Source organism: Sus scrofa, chromosome X (genome assembly GCF_054392235.1).
Source record: "Sus scrofa isolate SSC_HxYL_T2T_F1_AM1 chromosome X, Sscrofa_HxYL_maternal_Yorkshire_Landrace_v2.0, whole genome shotgun sequence".
Taxonomy (NCBI): Eukaryota; Metazoa; Chordata; class Mammalia; order Artiodactyla; family Suidae; genus Sus; species Sus scrofa.
This window is the reverse complement of record NC_139401.1, coordinates 125,943,861-125,969,324: the sequence shown is the minus strand read 5'-3', so window position 1 is coordinate 125,969,324 and position 25,464 is coordinate 125,943,861. Positions and strand designations below refer to the sequence as shown.

Sequence of the window (25,464 nt, the reverse complement as noted above, 5' to 3'; positions counted from 1 at the left end):
TGAAGCTCAAATGGGAAACTGAATATAAAAGAAAGGCATAATGCCCCATATAAATGTAAGTTGCTATGATTATTATAAATTAACAATAAAAATAGGTTCTACAATCAGATCACCAAACATATAAAATGAAGAATTATCTCTTATTGATGACATTTATTATTGTTTGGATGTCTTAACAGTATAGTTACAGTTTTAGTGTCAAAAAGCAGAAATTCATATATTTTGTTTATGAATAGGGGACTCCCATTCTATCACTCACATATTAGTGGTGTGTGCACATTTAAATTAGTTTTATTCAATCTGTCACTGAAGGGTGCTATACCATTTTTCTCAAGGTCAATTATTTTCACTTGAAAAAAATTCATTGCACAATTTTCTTAGGATATTGCAGCTACCAGTAAATAATGCACTGGAGTCAAGAAGCAGGGACATTGTATAGGAAATCTCAAAATCTTCGGCCTGAGCTCAATTACTTATATCACTTAAAAATTGTGATCTTGATCAAAATTCAAATCAAATAGGTAAAAAAACATATGCTCTGAAGAAATAAAACAGTTGAAGAAATCCCACCACAGACAGATCCATTCTGCTCAGAATCCTGTGTCTGACTGATTCTAATGGACAAGACTAAAGCTTGGGCAATTCTCAGCTTTCCTGAGAAGAAGGGATGCAGAATCCTGGCTAGCATGACAATGGAGCAATGACCATCTGCTGCCTTTCACTGGGGACAAATCATAGGGTTAGCAGTTCTGCAGAGGGAAAGGAGTAAGGAGACTGCTCACTGCCTGAGGTCATGGAGCAGAGCACTGGGGGAAAGGCGTCATCACACACACACCTCAGCTGATCCTGCCCCTCCTAGTCAATCCCTTTCTCCACGGCCTTGGGCAGAAAAGCCTGAGGGAGGTCAACGGGAAAAGAGTGAACTAGACACGAAGGCAGGAATATGCTCAATTACCAAGGGAGTATATCAGGATATTGCAGAATCCAAGCTCACTACTGGGATGATCCCTCCATAAATGGACCGAAATTCCCTCAGCTATTCATTGGCTCACTTCCTCACCTCCAAACCAAGACTTTGCTCAAATGTCATCTTTCAATGAGGCCTGCCCCGGCCACTGAATTTGAAACCACAACTTTCCTCTATCTACCCCACTTCCTATTCCTCTTACCTTATTCCACTGTCTTTTTTCTTTTCCATAGCATTGATCACATTTTAATACACTGTAATTTAATACACTGTACTATTAAGTTTTTTCTCTGTCCCCCTCTCCCAGTGAGGGCAAATATACTGTCATCTACTTTCTTCACTGATGTGCTTGTTCACTGATGCATCACAAATGTCATGAGAAAGAGGAGGGCAGTCCCTGACACCCAGGAGCTGGCCAGACAGTCACAGCTAGGCCTTGGGGTTCTGTGGAACAGTTTCACAGAAGAGCAACATCAAACAGGGCTGTTCTGGGACCACAACAGATTAAGACAGAAGCACAACCACTCTGTAATCATGTCTGAACACAGACATAACACACTGTCCATCACAAAAAAAAACAAAAAACAAAACAAAACAAAAAACTAAGCACCTCCTCCCATCCTGGCAAACTTGAGTGACTCTTGCTTTATTACCAAATGCTTTACCCTTGCTTTGGTTTTCCCTCCCTGTCCTTAATATTTATTGAAATACTCATTCAAAAAATTGACCCTGCCTGACAGCATCCAGCCCAGAACAAAGCCCTGCCTCCTTAAAACATCCCCCAAATCACCTAATACAAGCCAAGATCCCATCCAAAGTTTTTTTCTAACAACTTAGTGAAATGCCTTATACTGTGCATTCCCCTCCTGGCTGCAATGAGAAATAAACTCAAATAGTTCTAAGATATATTTCTGGTAGTCTTTGACTGGAGGACATTGATAGCAGGTGCATAAAAAAATTCACTGAATGATAATCTGGGCCTCCTGTTTAAACACTAGGGATCTAAAGTCATGGCTACTCCAGATACAAGTGAAGGTTCCACACAATGCGTTTCTGCACAAAGAAATGTTACAGCTCTCCAACCTTAAAGGTTGCTTTTTCTCATTTAGCAAACACAGCCAATTAGGGACAACAACCCTTGCCATTGCCTGAGGAGGAGTCTTCAACTTTCCTATAGTTCTTATATCAATCTGTAAGCCAAGATATATGCCAGCTGACATGTAGATGCTGGACATGAGTAAGGGAGCAAGCAACGAGCATCAAATTGTCCTTTGAGCTAGAATCCTTCAATGTACATGGGAAGTGCTGAAGATCATAAACTCAGAAGGACCCAGGAGTAGGAAAATGGGTGGAGAAAGAAAAATATGGTTCAAAGGACAAAGGCAGAGGTTGCAATGACAAAACTGTTATTTTCATTTTTCTTAACAATGTTCTCTCATACACCCATTTTTCAAACATGGATGAATAAAGTTTACAGGTGAGAGGGGACTAATGTGAGGAAAATATTATACAATACTGCCCTGAAAGATACACTTTTTGTGACATCTGGAATTATGACCAGTATTTACAACTTGGAGTGAATGAATAAATGGGTGATTACATGAATAAATGCCTGTATCTAGAGACCATGCTTCTCTAAACATTAACTGTGAACATCTCAGAGAATAAAATATGAAGTGGAATGTGGAGGTATGCAATATGTGTCCAAACCCAAAATTTCCTTAAGGGCAGACTTGATAGTAAAAACTAATATGTCACTGGGTCTACACTATCTAGATATGCATCTCTTTCTACATTGTTTATTTTTTATTTTTCTTCTATTGACTTAGAATTTTAGCTGAGTGAGGGAAAAAATCCATTTTTCCCTCAAGTATGAGAACTTCCTTCTAATAATAGATTGACTGCTATTGCAGAAGAATGAGAACACTAGTTCTATAAGGTCTCAAGAGGCAAAGCTAGGACATTAGGAGAAAATATATGGAAGTTGATTTTGGCTCAACAAAGGAGAATTTTCTCACAGATATGTCTGTCTCAAGCTGGTGTAGTCCACCTTCTGGATATTTGGGGCTTCCTTTCCCTGGAAGGTATCAACAGAGGCTAGATGACCAGTTGGCAAGAGTAACACAGAAGAGGTTCAAACTTTAGAAACAGAGTTGAAGATGATGACATGTGCTGGCCCATAACAGGCCTGCAAATCTCTGGGACTATGAAAAAGAACAAAATGAAAAGTGGCACCAATTGCACACAAGTGAAGCGATTACACTTTACACTTGACCTCATGCAATTAAGAAGAATGACTTTGAGCAGATCAGCTAGTTTTTCCATTTCTCTGGCAGCTCTCAGGTGTTTAATGGCCAGAAGGTAAGAGCTATTACAACGTCCGCTTCACCGTGGAGTTAAAAGAAACTTTAAAAAAAAATGAATCACTGCTCAAATGTTTTCTTTGCCTGGGAGCATAGCTGCTATTTGACAATCTTCCCTTTTACTTGTCTTTGATTTTTTTTGGACTTTATACGAAATCGCCACTTTAAAGTTAGTATTAAAGTTATAGTTGGGGAGTGCCTGTCATGGCTCAGTGGTTAACTAATCAGACTAGGAACCATGAGTTTGTGGGTTCAATCCCTGGCCCTGCTTGGCGGGTTAAGGATCCAGCGTTGCCGTAAGCTGTGGCGTAGATCATAGACGCGGCTCAGATCCCCATGTTGCTGTGGATGTCGTGTAGGCTGGGTCAACAGCTCCAACTAGACCCCCAGCCTGGGAACCTCCATATGCCCCACGTGCGGCCCTAAAAAGACAAAAAATAAATTAAATAAATAAATAAAATTATAGTTGTTAGTTCACAAAAGCAAAAATACATGAGGAAAAGTAGTCTTCAACCGCGACAAGGAAGTGTGGAATGGGAGGAGGAAAGTGAGTTGGTGGAGAATGAGACTATTATTTTTTGAATGCCTATATCCTACCAGGCCCTCGCAAAGTATTTTGCATACATGATCTAATTTTCATGGCAACCCTGTAAGGTCAATATGCTTAACTGCACTTACAAGAAATGTACACTGGAACCATAATAATATACCTCAAACTACGCATTCACATTACCTGTTAGACCATATTCTAAACATTTTGCATGACTTTTTATTCTCATGGCAAGCAAAGGCAGGTGTTCTGAATTATTCCATTCCACAGACGAAGAGACAAGGGTCCAGAGGGATTTGCACCTTGTCCATGATCATACAGCTCATAAGCAGTGTAGTGAGAATTTTAACCCCAATACGTTGACTCCAGAAATGTTTGGCCTTTCAAAACCAAAGGAATCAGAGGTTTAAGCACTTCCATTGTAACGATGAATGGGTATGTGATGGGGGAGGTCAGAAGATGATAGGTGGGATCAAGGGGCAAAATAGGGACTAAAGGAAAAAAAGCCAGAGCTTAAGGAACGGCATTGTTAACTACTGTAAGATCCCCCTAAGGCAAAGAGCAGAGACCGGTCTGAGTATGAAAATGGATACCTTACACATGGGTCCAAAATGGACTTGAGAAAAAAAACTTGGGACGAGTTCCTGAGCAAGTGCAGTTTCTTTTTGACGCCAACTTGAGAACCAGAGAAAACTGCTGAAGACTATAAAACAAAAGGTAGACAGGAGGACGAAAAACAGCTCGTCAGGCGGCCAGATTATTCACTTCGGTTTCAGCGTTACCTGAGGTGCACATTAGGACCATCCCTGCTCCCTGTCTTTGGTACTTTACGAATCATGAATTGTGAGGAAAATCCTGTTCTGTATGTTTGAAAAGCATGTTATCCTGTTCTTAGGTTGTTTTTTAAAAAATAGTCATTAAGTAAAAAGCACTAATGATAACCTAGATCAAAAAGCTGGGAGAATCCTTTGGTTTTTTGAATTACAAAGAAAATTCTGTGAAAAGGATTTCTTACAGCAACCACAGCTACAGATGGCTGGGGGAAGGGGAGATTGTTCAAGAAGCGGTGATGCAGCATATGCTAGTTGGCCAGAAAGGTTCTCCCGCTAAGACACCACATCCTTTGGGGATGTAAGCTTCCTTCTGTTAAACCACCTGAACCACGTGGGGTTCCAGCTCCAGCACCTTCTCCACTGAGAACAAGCAGGACTTCAGTGTAGTTAAGGCTCTGAGTAGAACAGTTAAAATGATAAAGGTTTCCATGGCTAAAGTGGCAGGATTCAAGCCGAGCTTTGATGCCCTAGCCCTCAAACAGCAGGAACAGCTGGAAAAAGCAAATCGAAAAGCAAATCGAAATTGCAGGAGTCTTGTTGAACTGCAAATAAGCAGGCTCCCAGGGACAAGAAGAGAAAAGCTGGATAAGGTAAGCCACAAAATTGAGTGAGCCGTTGCCATTATAATCAGAAACAGAAACAGATTGAATTAGGTGGAGTTTTGACCTCAAGCTACACATTTCTATCTATGGGCCTTGGTTTATCAACTATTAAGTATTTTATTATCAGTAAAATCATACTAACACCTCTCTTATATTGGATTATTGTCAAGTATAAAGGAAAGTGTATGTTAAAACTCTTTAAAAATTGTCAAGTGTGTTTTAACACACTAATGAAAACACTCAATCTTGGTGTTTCTGATCTATTAATTTCTCCTCATAATAGGTAGCAGGCCTTCTTCCCCTCTTCCCATTTGCCCTCTTCCTCTTCTTCTTCTACTCCTTCTACTTCTTCAGGTTGTAATATTTACAGAAGTGCTGCAATCGATTGTTTGATTTTATTAATGTTTGAGTCTCCCCAAACTCAGCAGGGAAGTGGTTACTACATTTGTCCTTAGCGAATCATTCTGTAAATGTTCCGTCTTTGGATGCCAAGAGAGGGTAAGGGGCAGAGCTGAAATATGGAGCAGGCACAGAGAGACTAAGATGGACAGACCTTCTTGCTGACTAAGGAAATGAGAAAAGTCAGTATAAGAACCCAGGATGCCCATGACAGTGCGATGGGGCGGAGGAGGGGTTCTAATGAACCAAATATTTTAAATATGTATCTGGAATCTGTATGCCTGTCTATTCTACCTAACAGAGAAGGAAGAAAGCTAAGGTCTGTGAGAAGCTATAGGTTAAAAAATATGACATTTTTACAGAGTAGTACAAAAGGTCCAATAACTCTGGAGTTATTGATCCATTCACAACTGAGCCCAGGGTCAGAATATATGGAGCAGATCTATACCAGTAATTCAATGTGCTAGGGTCAGAAGCAAGTTGCCCTATCTAATTATCTCAAAAAACCATGTTCCCAGAGAAATTTTTCCAGAATTATTGCTCCACCCTATCAGGTTCCTTGAAATCACTGCACCCTTTACTATTGCTTCATACTGTCAATCTGGGGTCGTGTGATTATCACTTATTATCTTCCCTCTCCACCCATTAACCTGTAAGCACCTTGCATTTGCTGAATGAATAAAGAGTAATTAAAAAGTGAAAAATAAAGCCTGACCAAGAGCTTATCTCTTTTGAGCTGGCAGCTCATGGTTGGCTGAGACTTCCTTTGAAAATAGTGCAGAGCCTAACAATGCTTTCAGAAAAGACATACTGCCATCAAGTGTTAATTACTTGAATTGCAGGCAAAAGTACTGGTCAGAATGAGTACCTATCTAGTTCATTTACCTAAATTTTCCAAAAAGAAAATCACATAGAAGTACTTATTAAAACACAGGCCCACAATTGGCTAAATCAGAATCTCCAAATGAGGGTCTGGAAAACTATATATTTTTCAATATTCCCAGAGTATTCTTGCGACAAGAAAATCTGAGCAACCCTGATTTATACCAAAGTGCTTCTAAGTTTGGGCCTTGTATATTCTGCTAGAGAACTATCCGAAATCCTTGTGAAATAAAGAGACCTGGGACGCACTCCATACTGAATGACTTTTAAAATTAAATCAGGGAGTTCCTGTCGTGGCGCAAATGGTTAACGAATCCGGCTAGGAACCATGAGGTTGCGGGTTCCATCCCTACCCTTGCTCAGTGGGTTAACGATCCGGCGTTGCCATGAGCTGTGGTGTAGGTTGCAGGCGAGGCTCGGATCCTGCGTTGCTGTGGCTCTGGCGTAGGCCGGTGGCTACAGCTCCAGTTAGACCCCTAGCCTGGGAACCTTCATATGCCACGGGAGCAGCCCAAGAAATGGCAAAAAGACCAATAAATAAATTAATTAATTAATTAATTTAATTAAATCAGTACAGCTCCAGCCACAAATAAAATGGAATTTTATTCCATTATAATTGGAAAATTGGAGGAATAATACACTATATTTACTGCTCTTTGGTCAACCCTTGACCAGTCCAGTGGTGCCAGAGGAGCAGGATTAAAATAGTTGCCTGTGATCTCAATGTGTGTGAGAGGAGTTTTCCCATAAAAAAAAGTGGGGCTAGGCCAACAAAAAAGGGACATAAGATAAAAGCGTGTAAGGCCAAATTGTTGCTGTAGCCTAGTACTATTGATTAATTCCAAAGGGGCTTTATGTCAGAAACAAGCCAACTCTAGTAAATATGTTTATAAGAGCAGGGTGCCAGGCCCAGGTAAGACCTTAAATATATTTTTGGCTTGTTTTAACTGTGAGAATTTGGATGGAGGTAAGAGAAAATATAAAACTAGAAGTACAACACTTATTTTTTAAGAAAAAATTATTTCTTGCCTTTATTAAACACTGGCCTCAATTTCAAAAACTTGCCAACATCTACTACTTGTTTATTTGGGGCCTATGGAAACAACATTAATCAATCTATTCGTTTAAACTACCATGTTGCTCTTAAAATTCTAATGTGCAACATCATGGTATTCTTTCAAGTATACCAAGTTGACCTAGTTAGCAAGCCTTACAGAACTCTGATCTCTAAAGTAAAGCCACAGCCTCTGAATTTATGGAATAAAATACCCAGCATTAAATGGCAGTTCCTGAATTTCAGATCAATTAGAAAACTGGCTAAGCAAAATAACTAGTGAAAAGACTGATGTTTAATTATTTTGTTTTCATCATTGTGTAGATAGGAAACAATTACAAAGATAGAGTTTATGGTAATGGTTCTTTAATGAAGACAAACATATGTTAAACTATTTTAATCCAGTGGTCTTACCTTTATCATAACGACTTTAATTTTTTTTAGTGAAAATGAAAGAAATTCATTTTATGCAAACAACAAATGCAATTCTGACAAATATAATCAATGTCTGATAAATAAAATTTATGAATTTTGTAAAAAATAAATCTGATGATTTCCAACACCATCATCCAAGTTCAAGTCTTCATCATTTCTTACATGATTATCTACTTTAATAACCTCCCAATATGTCTTCCTCCTGCCACCGTGCCTCAACCTCAATCTACTCTATACACTAAAACCACAGTTTTATTTTTAAATAAATGACATTATGATCTCCCCATGCTCAAAAACCATTAAATGGCTTCTTGTCTTACCAAGAAAAAAGTTCAAAGTCCTCAGTTCGGTCTGTAAGGTTTTGCGTGACCTGGCCCTTGGCTAAATCCCTACTCCTCATTTTCTACCACTCTCTTCCTCACTCACTTTGTTGCCATAGCACTATATTCCTTGCTGTTTATGGAACAAGCCAAGCACATGCCTGTATTAGGGCCTGAGCACTTACTGTTCCATCTGCCTGGAAATATCTTTCATCAAGTAACCACATGGTTTGTTCCCGAGTCCTGCTCCAACGTTACACTCTCAGAGAGATTTTTCCTAATCCGTTTATATTAATAGATTTCTTCCTCACCATCTATCCCTTTAATTGCTTTATTCTCCTCCCTAGAACTTATAACCTCCTAACATATTATTTACTTGTTTGTTTATTGTCTTTCAATCCTAAAAGAATATAAGCTCCATGAATACAGGAATTATTGCCTCCCTTGTTCAATGGTATGTCCCCAGTGTTTAGCACATGGCCACCCAATAAATATTTATCAAATCAATGTGTGAATAATCCTTAAAAGGTCGAAGATGATATCTTACAGTTGAGAAAATACAGCGTCACAAAAGAATTTAAGCAAATAATAAAATTATAGTATGTTATAGATTTAACTGATAAATTCATTTAAATGCATCAAAAGTTTTAAAAGAATCCAAGAGTGAAATTGTGAATCTATTAGCCATAAATGTAAATAGCCATTATAAATTCTGAAAGGATGACATTTGACATCTATAAGAAAAGTTTTAGTGGGCATTTTTACAGTTAAAGGCTGACCAAGTTCACCTGCATCCCAGGAAAGTTAATGGAAGATTAGATAGATAGACAGATGGATAGATAATAGGATAACTGAGTTACTCAAGAAGGTATAATACATTCATTAAAAGGAAATGTGTTTTCTATAAGGGGAATGATGTTCAGCTAATCAGTTTGAGTTATTCATGGATAACTAATAATATGAACAAAACATAACACTCAGATATGCCTTTTTGCTTTCAAAGTACATTTACATAATCTTCAATCAGAATTAGTATGAAGTTGAGAAGATTATTTGCATCATGAACAGAGAATTGCCTTACAGACAAGAAACTAAGAGTAGGGGAAAACTGCTCTGGACAGAAACTACAGTTGGAGATATCTTCCAAGGGGTCAGTCTAATCTCACAGTTTTTATAAGTGACTTGAAGGAAAGAATGTAATTGATACTAAACTCTTCTGGAGGTACTAAGATATCAAACTGGCAAGGACAAAAATGCAAGAAAATTACATGAGGCTGTATGAAATGAAAAAAAAATTATACACAGGAACAAGGAAAAACATACCACTTTATTTCAAGCTATGAGTTAAATTATTACTATGAGGACTTAGGGGTCTCTGGGTCCTGTTCTCTAGAACCAAAAACTGTCTAGAAAACATTAAGCTTTATTAGAAAATGTATTGGAATAAAACAAAAGCCAGCATTTAACCAGCATACAGGATTGTGGTGTGTTCACACCAGAAGCATTGTGTTATCAGATCTCAAACGAGACATAAAAGAGCTGAGGAAAATCCAGAGGGAGGCAGCAAAAATGATCAGTGAAAAGGAGGAACTGCCATATGAGAAAAGGATCAAAAGATCCTCTCTTCAACCGGAAAGATACAAATAATGAAAGCATATCATTGAAGTCTATAAGATCTTGAAGGGGGTGTGGACAAAGAGGATGTGGTCGTGTTCACCACCTTGTCGTATATCAAAACCAGTGGGGCTCTCCCGAAGCGTGAAAAAACTAATTTTAGAGCAAAGAAAGAAATTCTACTATAGAAAGCCAATAGAAAATATATTCATCTATTTGAAGATTTAATGAGTGTCTTTCATGCCCCAGAAGCCCCCAAGTTATGAAAAAAATATTTTTAATTAAACATTCCCAGCTGGGAGAGGAAACAGAGATAAACAAGATGTAGTCCCTCCCTCCTATGGGCCCCAGGCTGTAAGAAGACAAAGACAAGTAAACATATAATTTTAGCCTAATAGATACACCTGCAGATATCTCGTAATACATTCATTTCTATTTCTGTTGTCTCTATCCCAGTCAGGCTTCCTCCCATTCTTTGCTTGGATCACTTAACAGCCGCTCGAGAAAAAAAAAAAATCCTCTTTCAATTCTTTCCTTCCTCCAATATATTCTCTTTACAATTATCCATAATCACTGTAATAATTAAATCATATCATTGTACATTTCTGTACGAAAGATTTCCATATCATCCCACCTCTACATGCTGGTCTATAAGGACCTGCACGATCTAGACCCCTGCCCTTCGTTCCCGTCTCATTGCATGCTCCTCCCCATTATTTTACGTTGTCCCTTTCTTCCTGGTCCTATCATATGCCAGCCTCTTTTCTGCCTTGGAGAACACACACATGTTTCCTTTCCCACAACCATTCTTTCTTCTGCTGTTGGAAGGTCTAGCTCCTTCGCATCTTTTTTGGCTCAGCTTAAATGTCATCTCTTCAGAAAGTACTTCTCTGTCCACCAATCTAAGCTGCCCTACCCTTGTTAGCCTCTATCATAGTACTGTTTCCTTCTTTCATTGCTCCACATAAAGCAGTGTGTCCATCTCCTTGCAACTGCACCATGAGCTACACTGGAGCAGATACCACAACTACCTTTGTTTGTCTTTGTGTCCCCAGGATGTAGCTTCAGTACTTGGCATAGTAAGCATGTCACAAATTGGAATGAAAAACAATGAATAAATGAATATGAGAACTTCTATAAAATGATGTATGGCATTTCAGCTACTTAAGAAAGAGTATAATTCATGGTATATCTTTTATATATTCATACATTTTTAATAGGGTTTCACATAAATTAACCTTAAAGATGGGAATGCAGGAGGAGGAAATCTCATGAAACTTCATTAACTTAAGAGGTGATGAAGACTGTAAAAGTGCTTAGCTAATTCCATGATTAAGTAACCTCAATGGGTTACTAACTAAAACTTGGATGTTCCACACGACATCCTAGCACTTAATATTGGTATTATGAAGCAGATCATACCCTTATACATCACTCTTTTAGATCACCATGGATCTGACCCAGGCAGGCAGAGATATGATCTTGGTATTCTTATTATATTTAATATATTTCCTTTACATTTTCCATAATTGCCGACATATACTTAAACATTTACATCTGCAACAAGAACAAGTTTATTTCAAGACAATTGTCAAGTAAAGACTTTAAGTTTTAAATACCTAGTTCACATTGTTTTTAACTAGAGTCATTAAAATCTTAAAAATGTTGTTTTGATAGTACACTAAAGCAAACAAGCCATCCTCAAAGTTCAAGCCACTATCTCTCTGATGAGCTAAAAGGAAATCCTCACTTCTATGACCTCTCAGAGCATCTGCATCTTCCTATATTAGTAAATATGTTTGTCCATACATTTGAGAGATATTTACTATCTCTTTATCTTGCCTTTTTTTAGGGCTGCACCTGCAGCATATGGAAGTTCCAGGCTAAGGGTCAAACTGAAACTGCAGCTGCTAGCCAACGCCACAGTCACAGCAACCAAGCCACGTCTGCAACCTACACCACAGCTCACAGCACCACCAGATCCTTAACCCGCTGAGCGAGGCCAGGGATCGAACCCACATCCTTATGAATCCTGGTCGGGTTCGTTACCACTGAGCCACAATGGGAACTCCTGTTATCTCTCCAACACATAGACTTTATGTGCCTACCATGTTCAGGTCCCCCTGGCTAAATCCAATGTTGAGCACATCTTAGAGAATATGTAGACCGTCTGGCTCTGCAGCCCCTTTTCTTGAGCATAGGGTATGTATCTAATTCTTTCTGGCATCTGACAGAACTCCTAACATAGTGCTCGACATGTATGAAGTGACTGGTAAAGGAGAAATGACTGAGTCAAAGTAGTCCCTCCAAGCATCTCCCATAGATTTTTATTTCTGCAGTATTGGCTGTATACTTAAACTCTAAAAATTAGCCAAAAACATGTAAAGCCACAAATGGTGAGCATCTAGCTTTACATTCGCCTCTCAGTAAAACAAATCTACAAGCAGATTTAATGAATATGGAATCCTCAAACTGACATTGCAAATTAGGGATTCCACCAAAAAATTCTTTAGGAAGGCTTACAGAACTGTTTTTCCAGCCCAGCAAAAATGTTATTCTGATTAGTTCTTTCTTAATTTAACAAAGATGCTTTACCTTGTTACACTAAGTTGTAGCAAATTAAAATGCCATATGGAAGTTTCTGGGATAAGGGTCGAATTGGAGCTACAGCTGGGGCCTATGCCACAGCCACAGCAACACTGGATCCGAGTTGCATCTGAGACCCACACTGCAGCTTGTAGCAATGCCAGAAACTTATCCCACTGAGCAAGGCCAGGGATTGAACCTGCATCCTCACAAAGACAACATTTTGTCCTTAACCTGCTGAGAACCAAAAAAATTGTAATGGTTCCTAATACATTTTTGTATGATAATGCTTAATGGCCCCTAAGATACTGCCAGAGACTTTCAAACATACCTTGAATACTTAAAATGACCCATAATTTGGATTTCCATAATAAATTTTAAGGAGTCATGTGGAAAAATTAAAATCTAGTAGGTAAGCTGTGAGCAGTTTTAAAAGTTCCTTGTTACACGTTCTTTAAAAGGCCAGAGAGGCACTTTATTACTGACATGTTGATTTGGACAATCATGTACATTTTTTAAGAAGTATACCTTTATTGTTCAGTCAATGCTATCATCTCTATAAATTTCAATTTCACAAAAAATAAGAATGATTCTCAAAGTATTCTAAAACTACTGAGTCAACCCAGCTTTGGCAAATCAGGTGAACAATTTCCCATCAGTCACAGAGACAATGTGTTATAAAAGGAAAGAAATGGGAATTCTTGCTGTGGTGCAATGAGACTGGTAGTGTCTCTGGAGCACTGGGACACAGGTTCAATCCCCGTCACAGCACAGTGGGTTAAGGATCCTGAATTGCTGCAGCTGCAGCATAGGTCACAACTGTGGCTCCTATCTGATTCCTGGCCTGGGAACTCCATATGCTGCAGGGCTGCCAAAAAAAAACAAGAAAAAAAAAAAGGAAAGAAATGTATTTTTTTCTTTTTCCATAAAAAAAATATTATGTGTATTTGCCTGTTTTCAGAAGCAATTTTATCTAAATTAAGGTGACCAGATAATTACGTATGCAGAGAGTCAAGGCATTCAAATTACATACAGAGAGGTGGACTTTATTTAGATTATCCCTTTCCCTTAAATGCTTTATCACAGCTGAAAAGTGGAGTCTTCATACTTTTCCCCCTCAAGAGCTGTTAGTTTTCTTAATATAACCGTGAAAAATCCAGCTGTGTAGGAAAAAAACAGCATACTTCAAGTTATATTTTCTGTTTTAAGGCTTATCATTCAAAATTCATTCACCTCCTTTGAATGAATAGAGTTTACCATTAATTAACTAGGGTAATAAGGTGAAGCATCCTGTTTTAATGACATAATCTCTGGTTACTTAATATTAAACTACTTTTCAAATCACTGTGAACCAGAGCACCCAACTCTACAGAGAGGCAGCCTGTTTAGAAATATTAAATAGCTAAGAGCTTTAACACATGGCATACACTTTAAAATGTACTAGATCAATTCAGAGAAGTCTACATCTCTTAATTCACAGAGGATTTTTTAAATTTTAGTAGGAACACTTAACATGAGACCTCCATCTTAACAAATTATAAGTGCAAAACACAGTATTGTTAACTATAGAAACACAATGCTGCACAGCAGATTTCTAGAATACATTCATTTCATATAAATGCAACCTTATACTTGTTGAACAGCAACTCCCCATTTCCCCCTTTCTCCAGCCCCTGGCAACCATCATTACATTCTCTGTTCCTATAAGTTTGACTATTTTATTTATTTATTTAGGCCCTTTTGAGGAATGTGGAGTTTCTAGGGCTAGGGATCAAGCTCAAACCATGGCAGTGACCCGAGCCACAGCAGTGACAATGCCAGGTCCTTAACCTGCTGAGCCACCAGGGAACTCCAACTTCGACTATTTTAGATACCTCATGTAAGTGCAATCATGCAGTGCTTGTCCTCTGTGACTGACTAATTTCACTTAGCAAAATGATTTTGATTCTTCTTTTTAAAAACTTTAATTGCAATATAGGTGAGTTACAATGTTGTATTTATTTCAGGAGTACAGAAAAGTGACTCTCATATATATATATATATATATATATATATATATATATATATAAAGAGAGAGATATTCTCATATATATATATATTAGATTGTTTTCAGTTACTGGTTATTATAAGATATTGACTATAGTTCCCTCTGTAGGTCCTTGTGGGTTATCTATTTTATATATAGTAGTGTGAATATGTTAATCCCAAACTCCTAATTTATCCCTCCTCCCCTTTCTTCTTCAGTAACTATAAGTTTGTTTTCTGTGGGTCTACTTCTGTTTTGTATATAAGTTCATTTGTATCTTTTTTTTAGATTCTACACATAAATTATTTCGTATGATATTTGTCTTTGTCTGATTTAATTCACTTAGTATGATAATCTCTAGGTCTATTCATGTTGTTGCAAATGGAATTATCTGATTATTTTTATGGCTGAGTAATATTCCATTATACATGCACACACACACACACCACATCTTCTTTATCCAGGTATTGGCTATTATAACTAGTGCTGCAATGAACATTGGGGTGCATGAGTCTTTTCAAATTATGGCTTTCTCCAAATATATGCCCAGGAGTGTTGCAGGATCATGTGGTAGCTCTATTTTTTAGTTTTTTAAGGAACCTCCATACTGTTCTCCATAGTGGCTGCACCAATTTCTTTGCAAACGGTGAGACCAACAAGGGATTACTTTCCAAAATATGCAAACAGCTCATACGGCTCAATATCAAAAAAATAAAAATGTGCAGATCTTAATAGGCATTTCTCCAAAGAAGACAAGTGAATGGCCAACAGGCACATGAAAAGACGCCCAACATTGCTAATTATTAAAGAAATGCAAAGCACAACTATAATGAGGTATCAACTTACACCAGTCAGAACAGTCATCCATGAAAAAGTCTACAGAAAATAAATGCTGGAGAGGGTGTGGAGAAAATGAACCCTCCTACACTGTTGGTGAGGATGTAAATTGGTGCAGCCACTATGGATAATAGTGTGCTCCATCTTTCAAAATATATGCTGTACTACCTAAAGCATTGTTTTTCAAAGTCCACTGACCAAACAATAAACTAGCCCAGAATTATCACTGTAGACTAGGGAAGATATCTCCTTGTAAGACTGATGCTGAGGCTGGTTAAAATTCACGTCTTGCTATAGGAGCTTTGCAAATAAAACTTTCTCAAAAGCTTAAGAAACAATTCTTTGGTGGAAAGAAAATTCCTCTGAAGAAACTGTTCAGAAAATGCTCTGAGGAGCATGTGAGTCAGGCCAGTATATCACTAAACTACATTCCTAAAAAGGCCTGATTCATTTCTAAGAAAAAACTATAAATAAGGAAACCTGTCATCACTTCATGGAAATTTATTTTCATCTGTCTTCTCTTACATTTCCATTCCCTTTATCCAACCTTCCCTTTCTGTATTTGGTAACTGTGATTTAAAAGTGATGCCCTGGAGTTCCCGTTGTGGCGCAGTGGTTAACGAATCTGACTGGGAACCATGAGGTTGCGGGTTCGGTCCCTGCCCCTGCTCAGTGGGTTAACGATCCGGCGTTGCCGTGAGCTGTGGTGTAGGTTGCAGACGCGGCTCGGATCCCGCGTTGCTGTGGCTCTGGCGTAGGCCGGTGGCTACAGCTCTGATTCGACCCCTAGCCTGGGAACCTCCATATGCCTCGGGTGCGGCCCAAGAAATAGCAACAACAACAACAACAACAAAAAAGACAAAAAAATAAAAAAATAAAAAATAAAAGTGATGCTCAAACAAATGACTCTGTTTCCTCTTTCCGTCCTACCACCTCCATCTCTTTGCCTTTAGTCTTCATGCCCTTTTCTCCAGCCACTGCCTCTTTTCTCAGGTGGATAAAAATGCCTTGGATAATGGAAAGAAGTCAGCGGTGTTCCAGGTGTAAGTGAAACAATGATGCTCTGAAGTGGAATGTGGGGATGTAGCACACTTGCTCCCAGAACGTGCCCATACAATGTAGACATATCACAGCCATGCACTCTGCTGATGTGGCTCACCTCTTACTACAACTACAAAGGAAGCGCTTATCAAAAGTGACGAGTTTAATGATCTGCAAATAATCAACACCCAAGACACAGAGACTCTCACAAATATGGGAAGCAAGATAAATCAAATCATTTAATAATGCATAAATATTCTGTGGAATTGAAGCAATTACAGACAGCCTGAGAATAAAATAACATCAGAGAATTAGAAAGAGGGAAAACAAGAAACGATTTTTTAATACATTGTATTCAAAATAAATTTAGAATCAGATAATGTGAAAGGCTGGGTTAAATGAATGCTGGGTTCCCTTTCATCTTTTTCATTTTGCAGAGGAAGTCCTGAGAAGCGATTTCACCAACAGTTAAGTTGTGTAATATTGATCAAACGACTGGATCTCTCCAGACTGGTTCCACATCCATAAATGGACAAAATTGTTGGGAGGAATGAATGTGATAAATTCCAGTGCTTTACAGGTCATGTTGTGATTCTGGTGACTGAATGATCATTCATAAATAGGAGGAGGTTTAATGCTTTGATAACTTATCGCTTAATGCATTTGAGGACAATGATAATCAATAAATAAATGAATGCACATAAATTATGCATGCTAGTTGTCTTCCAAATGCTTGTCACTTTGCTGGGTTATTGAGACATAAAGATGGATAAAATCCCAGTCCTTATCTGCCTCATTAACAGCTCTGTTTGGGGTCCTGATTCACAAATTTGTACTTTTCTCTCACCTATTTGGTTTTTTCTATTTTTAGTTGTTGTGCAGTCTTTTAATTATCTTAAATCCTTGCTGAAAAAAGATTCAGCATAAATAAATAAGGAAATTGTTTAGTATGTATGTTCATATTTACAAACACAAACTAGCTTTTCCCTTTGTAGAAAGTTTTTGGGGAGTTATATCCCTAAATAATTGCAACACAGTGTGATAGACACTGCAGTCAAAGTACATGTGAGGAAGCAGAGAATAGGATTAGCTTATTTTGTAATTAGAGATTGTCCATTGGAGACGTCCCCAAAGAGGTAACATTTAAATGAAGCCTTGATGAATGGGTAAGTGTTTTTCAGGAGAAGCAAGGTATGGTACCCTCAGTAAACAAAAGTGAAGAGGCAGGAAGATGTTCAGGGAATGAAGGACAGTCCAGCTTAGTAAAGCTCAGGGAGCAGGGCACTGAGGGGTGGTAGTCTGATGGCTGGGCATGGTGAGTGGTGAGGGGAGAGAATACGGAATAAAACCATTAATCAAAGTAAAGCATACCACAGTTTGGAGACAATAAACTCAGAGCCATTTATCTTTGGTCGTCATTAGGTATATTCCAGTAGCCTTCCTGTGTCCACCTGGCATTGTGCACTAAGCAAGTACATTCTTTATCAAAGTAATTATTTAAAACGTCAGGTCCTTTTTGCTGTGTAGGCATGAAACACCCAGATTTCCAGCAAGAATTTAGAGATTTCCAACTAAAATATATTTCCACAGTAAAAGAGATAAAAACTTTGCTTTACTGACCTAATTGAGGGCATTTTAAAGAAGCCTGGGCACAGTTAGGAGCATTTGTGCTCTGACACCTTTCAGTATGTTGAAGTGCAAAAATTTGCTTACACCACAGAGAGCTGAACAAAAGGCTGTCATAGGTGATATAGTGAGAAAGCTGGCTCTGTTGTGTGCTGCTCACATGTTTATTTTTATTTTAAATCAAAATGATCTTTCTGAACCTCAGATGTCCAGGTCTAAGTCAATCAGAGAAGCACAGCCTATTTTTTCTTTTCTGCACTTATTAATAATCATCTTGTCCAAATTCTGCCCAAAGAAGGCGTTACAGTTGATCACTGGGTGTCTGCTCCACAGCCTTAGGTCATCAGTGGCCCACACTCTGACTTCACAACCAAGAGGCTGTTTTATCTCTAGTGGCTAACACTGAAAGTGAAGTTCAAACTATATCAGGAGAACTTCTGGTTCACCCACCAGACTTCAGAAATTGCCTGCAAAATTGATGGCCAGCACAGTATGTGATAAAACTGCTGGGCTCTGAATGGCCAGTGTCCTGGAATCCAGAGTAGGTTCCTCTTATGTTTAGACAATCTATGTAGGAACAAATGTACTTCTTCAGTGAAGAATGATATTAGAATAAATATTATGGGGGACACACAGCCAGTTAACTAGTGGTGATTTGATTCCTACCTGTGTGAACTTAAGTCACTTAACATATCTGAGTCTCAGTTTTCTCATCTGTGAAATTGATATAATAGTAGGTTTAGGTAGGATTTTATAAAGTAATCCAGGAAAGCACTTAGCACTATGCCTAGCACTTAGCCTGTGTCATAATAGCTATGATTGTTATTATTACTCTAGCATGATTCCACTGAATCACCAGAAACAAAGCCACTGGAATTACTTAAGAATTATTGAGCTACAATTAAACTAATGTATTTTGAACATTGTTTAATTCAGTAAATATTTACTATGGGTTTGCAAGTGCTGGGATCTATGGTAAAGACAAACGATGCAATCTCCATTCCCAAAGAGCTTACACTCTAAAGGAAAATACAGAAACATACATAAACAATTTGATACAAGATTGTGAAGACTGGAATTCCTGCTCCAGTGAATTAAGAATCCAACTGCAGCAGCTCAGGTCGCCATGGAGGCCCGGGTTTGATCCCTGGCTCAGGAACTTCCATATGACACCAGTGCAGCCAAAAATGGAAAGAAGGAAGGAAGGAAGGAAGGGAGGGAGGGAGGAAAGATTGTGAAGACTGCTATAGGAGATATGGAGAGGGGATTATGGGAATTTAGAATCTACAGGGCTTGACTCTAGTGACCTTGGAAAAAACACTGAAAACATTCTTTGGACCAGGTTCTGTACTAGGCATGGTTACACACAGCGGAAAACAAGACAGAAACGATCATCACCATCATCGGATTTACATTAAAATCCAAGAGAATTTGGCTTGCTGGGGGGCAGTGAACTCAATTTTAAATACTTTGAGCTTCACTATGGAACATTTAGGCATAGACATTCATCTTGCACTTAGGATGGTAGAGGTGGAGCTCAAACGAAAGACAAAGACTGGAATCCCCCAAAGAGCAAGAACTTTGCCACATTCACCAGTGTATCCCCAGCACCAAAACAAACAAACAAACAACTCAGCATGTGGTAGGTATTTGGTCAGTATTTGTTAAATGAATTAATATCAAAAGAGAAATACATTATTATTTTCATCACCATCATTATCATTATTATGTCTCTGTAGTGACCTGACAAGATAACCAGAGACAAAGTTACTAGGGCTGACTCTGAGGAAATCCTGAGATTTCATGAGATCACTGGGAGGATTCAATGCTTTGTGTATCCAAGTGCATACTGTTGGATTTGTATTTTTATACATTAATGTTAGCAATTCTTGGGAAATCATTCTAATCTACATGTTCTTTTTTATTGATTTAGTTTCTTAGTTAACTAACATTTCATGAATAGCATCTTTTGTCAAGCACCATGCTAACTGCTGTGAATGTAATGGGAAAAAAAAGAAGCTTGCAGTTCTCAGTTCTCCAGTGATGTCACTGACATCAAGGGCAACGTGGCATGAGAACAATCAAAATATAGAAAAGGGAAAAATAATAAAGAGCAGTCTGTCTTACTAGAATTATATCTCTGCTTATTTCCAAGCGCTGTGATAGATTTTCAAATACTAAATGTAAAATCAATCCATCTTTTAAAAAATTCCCAATCTAATTTTCCCATGATGACATCTAAATATAATAGAAGAGCATATCCAACCATGTCTTGGTAGAACTGCAGGGAGGGCTGTTTATCATATACCAGAACACAGATTCATTCTTATGGGGAGACTCAAGATTCATTACAATGAGCTTAAGTTAGTGGACCAAATCTTTCAGTAAAAGTAACAACAAAATTTATGATTAATGAACATTATGAAAGGTCTTATGTTTTCACACCAGCCACTAAAGATGTGCAAATGATGAAAATGAAGAAAAGTGTTCGGCTTCCCAAGTGACCATGTGTGCAAGGTTTTCCATCTGTATAATGGCAACAATTATTTCTATCCTAACAGCAAACTCCTGCTTAGTTATCTGGAGACAGGGATAGAGGGTGAGAAAAACGAGTACTTTCTGTGAATCCCATGGTATGGATTAAAATTTTGGCTGCCCAAGATTTTCAGGTAGTTTGCCTTGAGAAATGAAGTCCAGAAAAATAATATGATGATATGATAAGTTCAAAAAGAAATTAACATAGTACTTCATGATTACTTCTGTTTTCTAGAAAAATTTTAGCAATATATGCTATTTACAGAGATTTTGGATATGAATACATGTGTGTACCGTAGGATTTAACACACCTGATTTCTAGTCCAATTATGGTACCTTGATTATGAGACACTCATATGTATACATAAACATATACCACACACATACATACCCTCATGGATAGTGTGACCAACTTGACCCAACTTTCTGGGACTGCCTTGGTTTTAAAATTAAAATTTCCATGTCCCAGAAATTCCTTTAGTCCTCAGAAAATTGGTTCAGTTACTCACTCTACCCATCAAATGCATCAATTATGAAAACTGCAATGCTACACTAGGTTGAAAGTTCAGCATGTTTTTAAAGTATAAGATGAAGAAAGAGTACTATAAAAACCTCACAATATTGCACATGCATTCATTTTCATTTTCTGAGTGTCCAGCATTTCAAGACTACTGAATGATCAACTGCTCCAAGCTAGCTTGTTTTCTTTGGGGAACATATAAGAAAGATTGCAAAAAACGTTTGCAGAAGACCACTGGCACAAATTTGTTCAATCAACAGTGCCTGCCACAGAGTAGGCCCTCAATCAGTATTTGTCAGATACAATAGCTTAATATTCCCACTTCAAAGAATTCCATTTGGAGTAATAATTTGCAATAATTTGTATTGACTGAGCCACATTATGAGATTTTGGGGAAAATGCATTTCTACAATAACTATAATTATGCTTTCTGTGTTCTGGTTTTCCAGATGATTCCTGACACTTTTTTTGATTTCCATAATGATAATAATTGCCTTCTTTAAGGACTTATCATGCTAATTAATGTGGTTGAACTTCTATATACATTCTTTAATCCATGAGGTGATTTTTTTTTTTTTTGTCTTTTTTTGCTATTTCTTTGGGCCGCCCCCACGGCATATGGAGGTTCCCAGGCTAGGGGTTGAATCGGAGCTGTAGCCACCAGCCTACGCCAGAGCCACAGCAACGCGGGATCCGAGCCGCGTCTGCAACCTACACCACAGCTCACGGCAACACCGGATCCTTAACCCACTGAGCAAGGGCAGGGACCGAACCTGCAACCTCATGGTTCCTAGTCGGATTCGTTAACCACTGCGCCACGACGGAACTCCCATGAGGTGATTTTTAGAAGATAAATATTGTTATCACCCCTACTGTATGAATAAGAGGACCAAGGCCCAAAAGACAAAAGAACTTCTTCAAGTTCTTCTGTCCATTTATTCAATCATCAAGTAAATATATCAGCAAATAATACTGGTCATGAAAAAATGGAGTATACTAAAGTGATAAAGAGGGTTGGCTGGAGTTCCCATTGTGGCTCAGTGGGTTATGATTCTGACTAGTATCCATAAGGATGTGGATTCGATCCCTGGCCTTGCTCAGTGGATTAAGGATCCAGCCTTACTGTGAGCTGCGGTGTAGGCTGCAGATGCAGCTGGGACCCTGCATTGATGTGGCTGGGGTATAGGCTAGTGGCTGCAGATTCAATTTAACCTCTAGCCTGGGAACTTCCATATGCCACAGGTGTGGCCCTAAAAAGACAAAAAAAAAAAAAAAAAAAAAAAAAAAAAAAGGAGGGATGGCAAAGGAGGGCACTATCATAGGTTAGTTGGTCAAGGAAGGCCTCTCTGGAGGTGATATTTGATCACAGGGGAGAGCCAAACAAAGGAGTTAAGAGTATCCCAGGCACAGGGAACTGCAAATGTAGGGGCCCCAAAATGTGACCATTCTGGGCAAATTCAAGGAATGGCACAGTGGTTAGCAGGGAGAGTGCTAGGAGGCAGAGTCAGACTGTAGATAGCCATACTGGAAAATGATGCTTTTCTTACTAATGATATATTACACAGGAGCACACAGGCACATTTTTCCTACTAATGTTAATACAGTGTAATTTAAGTAAACAAATGTTTCCTTATAAACTGACTTATTTATGACCATGAATGAAAGAGTAAAAGAGAAAAAGGTGTATCAAAGACAGAATGGAAAAAACACTTAAAATGTATTGAGATGTGAATACTAGTGACCAAGTGTGGATGGAATTCTATCAGCCAACACAGATTAACAGTTTTGTTCAGGGACCAGCAACCATTTTCTGTAAAAGGCCAGAGAGTAAAACTGTTTTAGGCTCTACAGGCCATATAGTCTCTGTTACAAGTGCTCAGTTCCATGAGTGTAACACAAAAATAACAACAGAAAATATATAAACAGATGGGTATGGTGTAGCATTATTCCAATAAAACTTTATTGACAAAAATAGTCAGTAGGCCAGATTTGGCCCATGTGTTATGGTTTGCCAGCTACCACTGTAGTTGAAAGATATAATTCTATCTGAAACCATTTATGTTTCTGCTGTATAGATCTTTACTTTTCCCCTTCCTTGAAAATGAGAGGCATGGAATGGAGACGAAGAAGATATAAAAGTGGAGGACACCAAGAATATCTTTTATAAGATCTTCCCAGAAGGCAGAAATGAGGCTCTACTAAGCTTTGCATCCTCCCATTCACCACAGAGCCTGGAGCACAGCATGTATTCAGTCAATGCGGGTGGAATTTAATTGGTTGTTTTTATCTCTAATCGGTCATTAGGTGATATTTCATTTTGTCTGGATCATCCTTACCATCACCCTTGTCAGTGCATGTGAAGGTGCTATACTATGATGTTATGAAAAACATAACAAGCAGAGAATTCCTGACCCAAGTATTATATCAGTTGTATAATTAAGGGTAAAATTAATTTTTTAGAATCTGTATCAGGTGGTATTTCATTCTCAATTCTACATACAGACATTACTGCTATTCTACATAGCTTCCCTATGACGAAATCTTATTTACTTAACCAAGGTCTAGCTATTTTGAGTTTGATCCAGAGCACTTAGGTTTATCCCTCACTATGGTTTACCTGAATAGTCTGGGCTTGGATGTAGGAGTTTGCTCACTCCTTCTACTTATTTAGCACTAAGTCCCTAGTAAATTGTTTCAAATGGTATATTCTAGCATATAGGTCCATTTTCTTCCACTCTATAACACAACATGACCAGTTCTTGAGGGCTGAAAGAAGCAAAAACTAAGTATAACATTGAGACTCTATTCATATACAGCAAAATTACTGACTCATATTAAATAAAATCGATTTTAAGTTAAAGACACTGTCGAGAGACAAAGAAGGTCATTATATAATGCCAAAGTGGTTGATTCATCAAGAGGATAAAACAATTGTAAATATTTATGCACCCAACATAAGAGCATCTAAGTATAGAAAGCAAATACTAACAGGTTAGAACAGAGTAATACACGGCAATATTATAATAGTAGAGGACTTCAATACCCCACTTTCAACAATGGATAGATCATCCAGACAGAGGATCACTAAGGAAATATTGGACATAAACTACATCTTTGACCAGATATACTTAACAGACATATACAAAACATTCCATTCAATAGCATCAGAATACACAGTCTTCTCAAGTACATAAGGAACATTCTCCAGGACAAATCCGAATCACATGTTAGGCCACAAGACAAGTCAGTAAAATTAAGAAGACTGAAAATCATACCAAACATCTTTTCTGACCACAATGGTAAGAAATGAGAAATCAATAACAAGAAGAAAACTTGAAAATTCACAATGATGTGGAGATTAAACAACATGTTCCTGAATAACCAATGGGTCAAAGAAGAAATTAAAAGAAAAATAAAAAATTCTTGGGATGAATAAAAATGGAAACAAAATGTACTGAAACTTACATGATGCAGAAAAGCAGTTCTAAGAGGTAAGTTTATAGCAATAAATGCCTACATTAAGAAAAAAGAAAGATCTCAAACAAACAACCCAAGTCTACACCATGAGGAACTAGAAAAATAAGAACTAAGCAAAAAGTCAGCAGAAGAAGGAAGTAACAAAGATCCCAGACCAGAATAAATGAAATATAGACTAAAAGACAATAGAAAAGATCAATGAAACTAGCAGCTATTTTTTTTAAAAAATATACAAAACAGACAAACTGTTAAGTAGATGTACCAAGGAAAAAAGAGAGAGGAATCAACTAAAAAATATAAATGAAACGAAAAAACCTTATAACTGATACCACACAAACACAACAGAGTATAAAGAGACTGCTATGAAAAATTAAGTGCCCACAAATTAGATAGCCTAGAAAAAAATGGCTAAGTTCCTAGAAACATACAATCTACCAAGACTGAAAGTTGATGAAATAGGAAATCTGAATATATGTGGGTCTACATTAAGCTAAAAAGTTTCTGCACGACAAAGAAAACAATCAATAAAATGAAGAGACATCCTAAGGAATGAGGAAAATATTTGCATATGCCATACCCAATAAAGGAGTAATATCCAAAATATATGAGGAATTCATACCAAGTCAATACAACAAAAACCAATCTGATTTAAAAATGAGCAAAGAACCCAAGTAGGTATTTTCCAAAGAAGAGGTACAAATAGCCAACATGTACATGGAAAGTGCCCAGCAACACTAATCATCAGGGAAATGCAAAGCAAAACCACAGTGAGATAGCACCTCACACTTGTTAGGATG

At 37.9% G+C, this 25,464-nt stretch overlaps 1 long non-coding RNA gene across 5 annotated transcripts in view; it reads right to left on the bottom strand.

The window, feature by feature from the left end:
* LOC146394805 (uncharacterized) overlaps positions 1 to 25,464 on the bottom strand; it is a 655,226-nt gene that overhangs the window by 208,722 nt on the left and 421,040 nt on the right. The gene's annotated exons all lie outside the window — the stretch shown is intronic.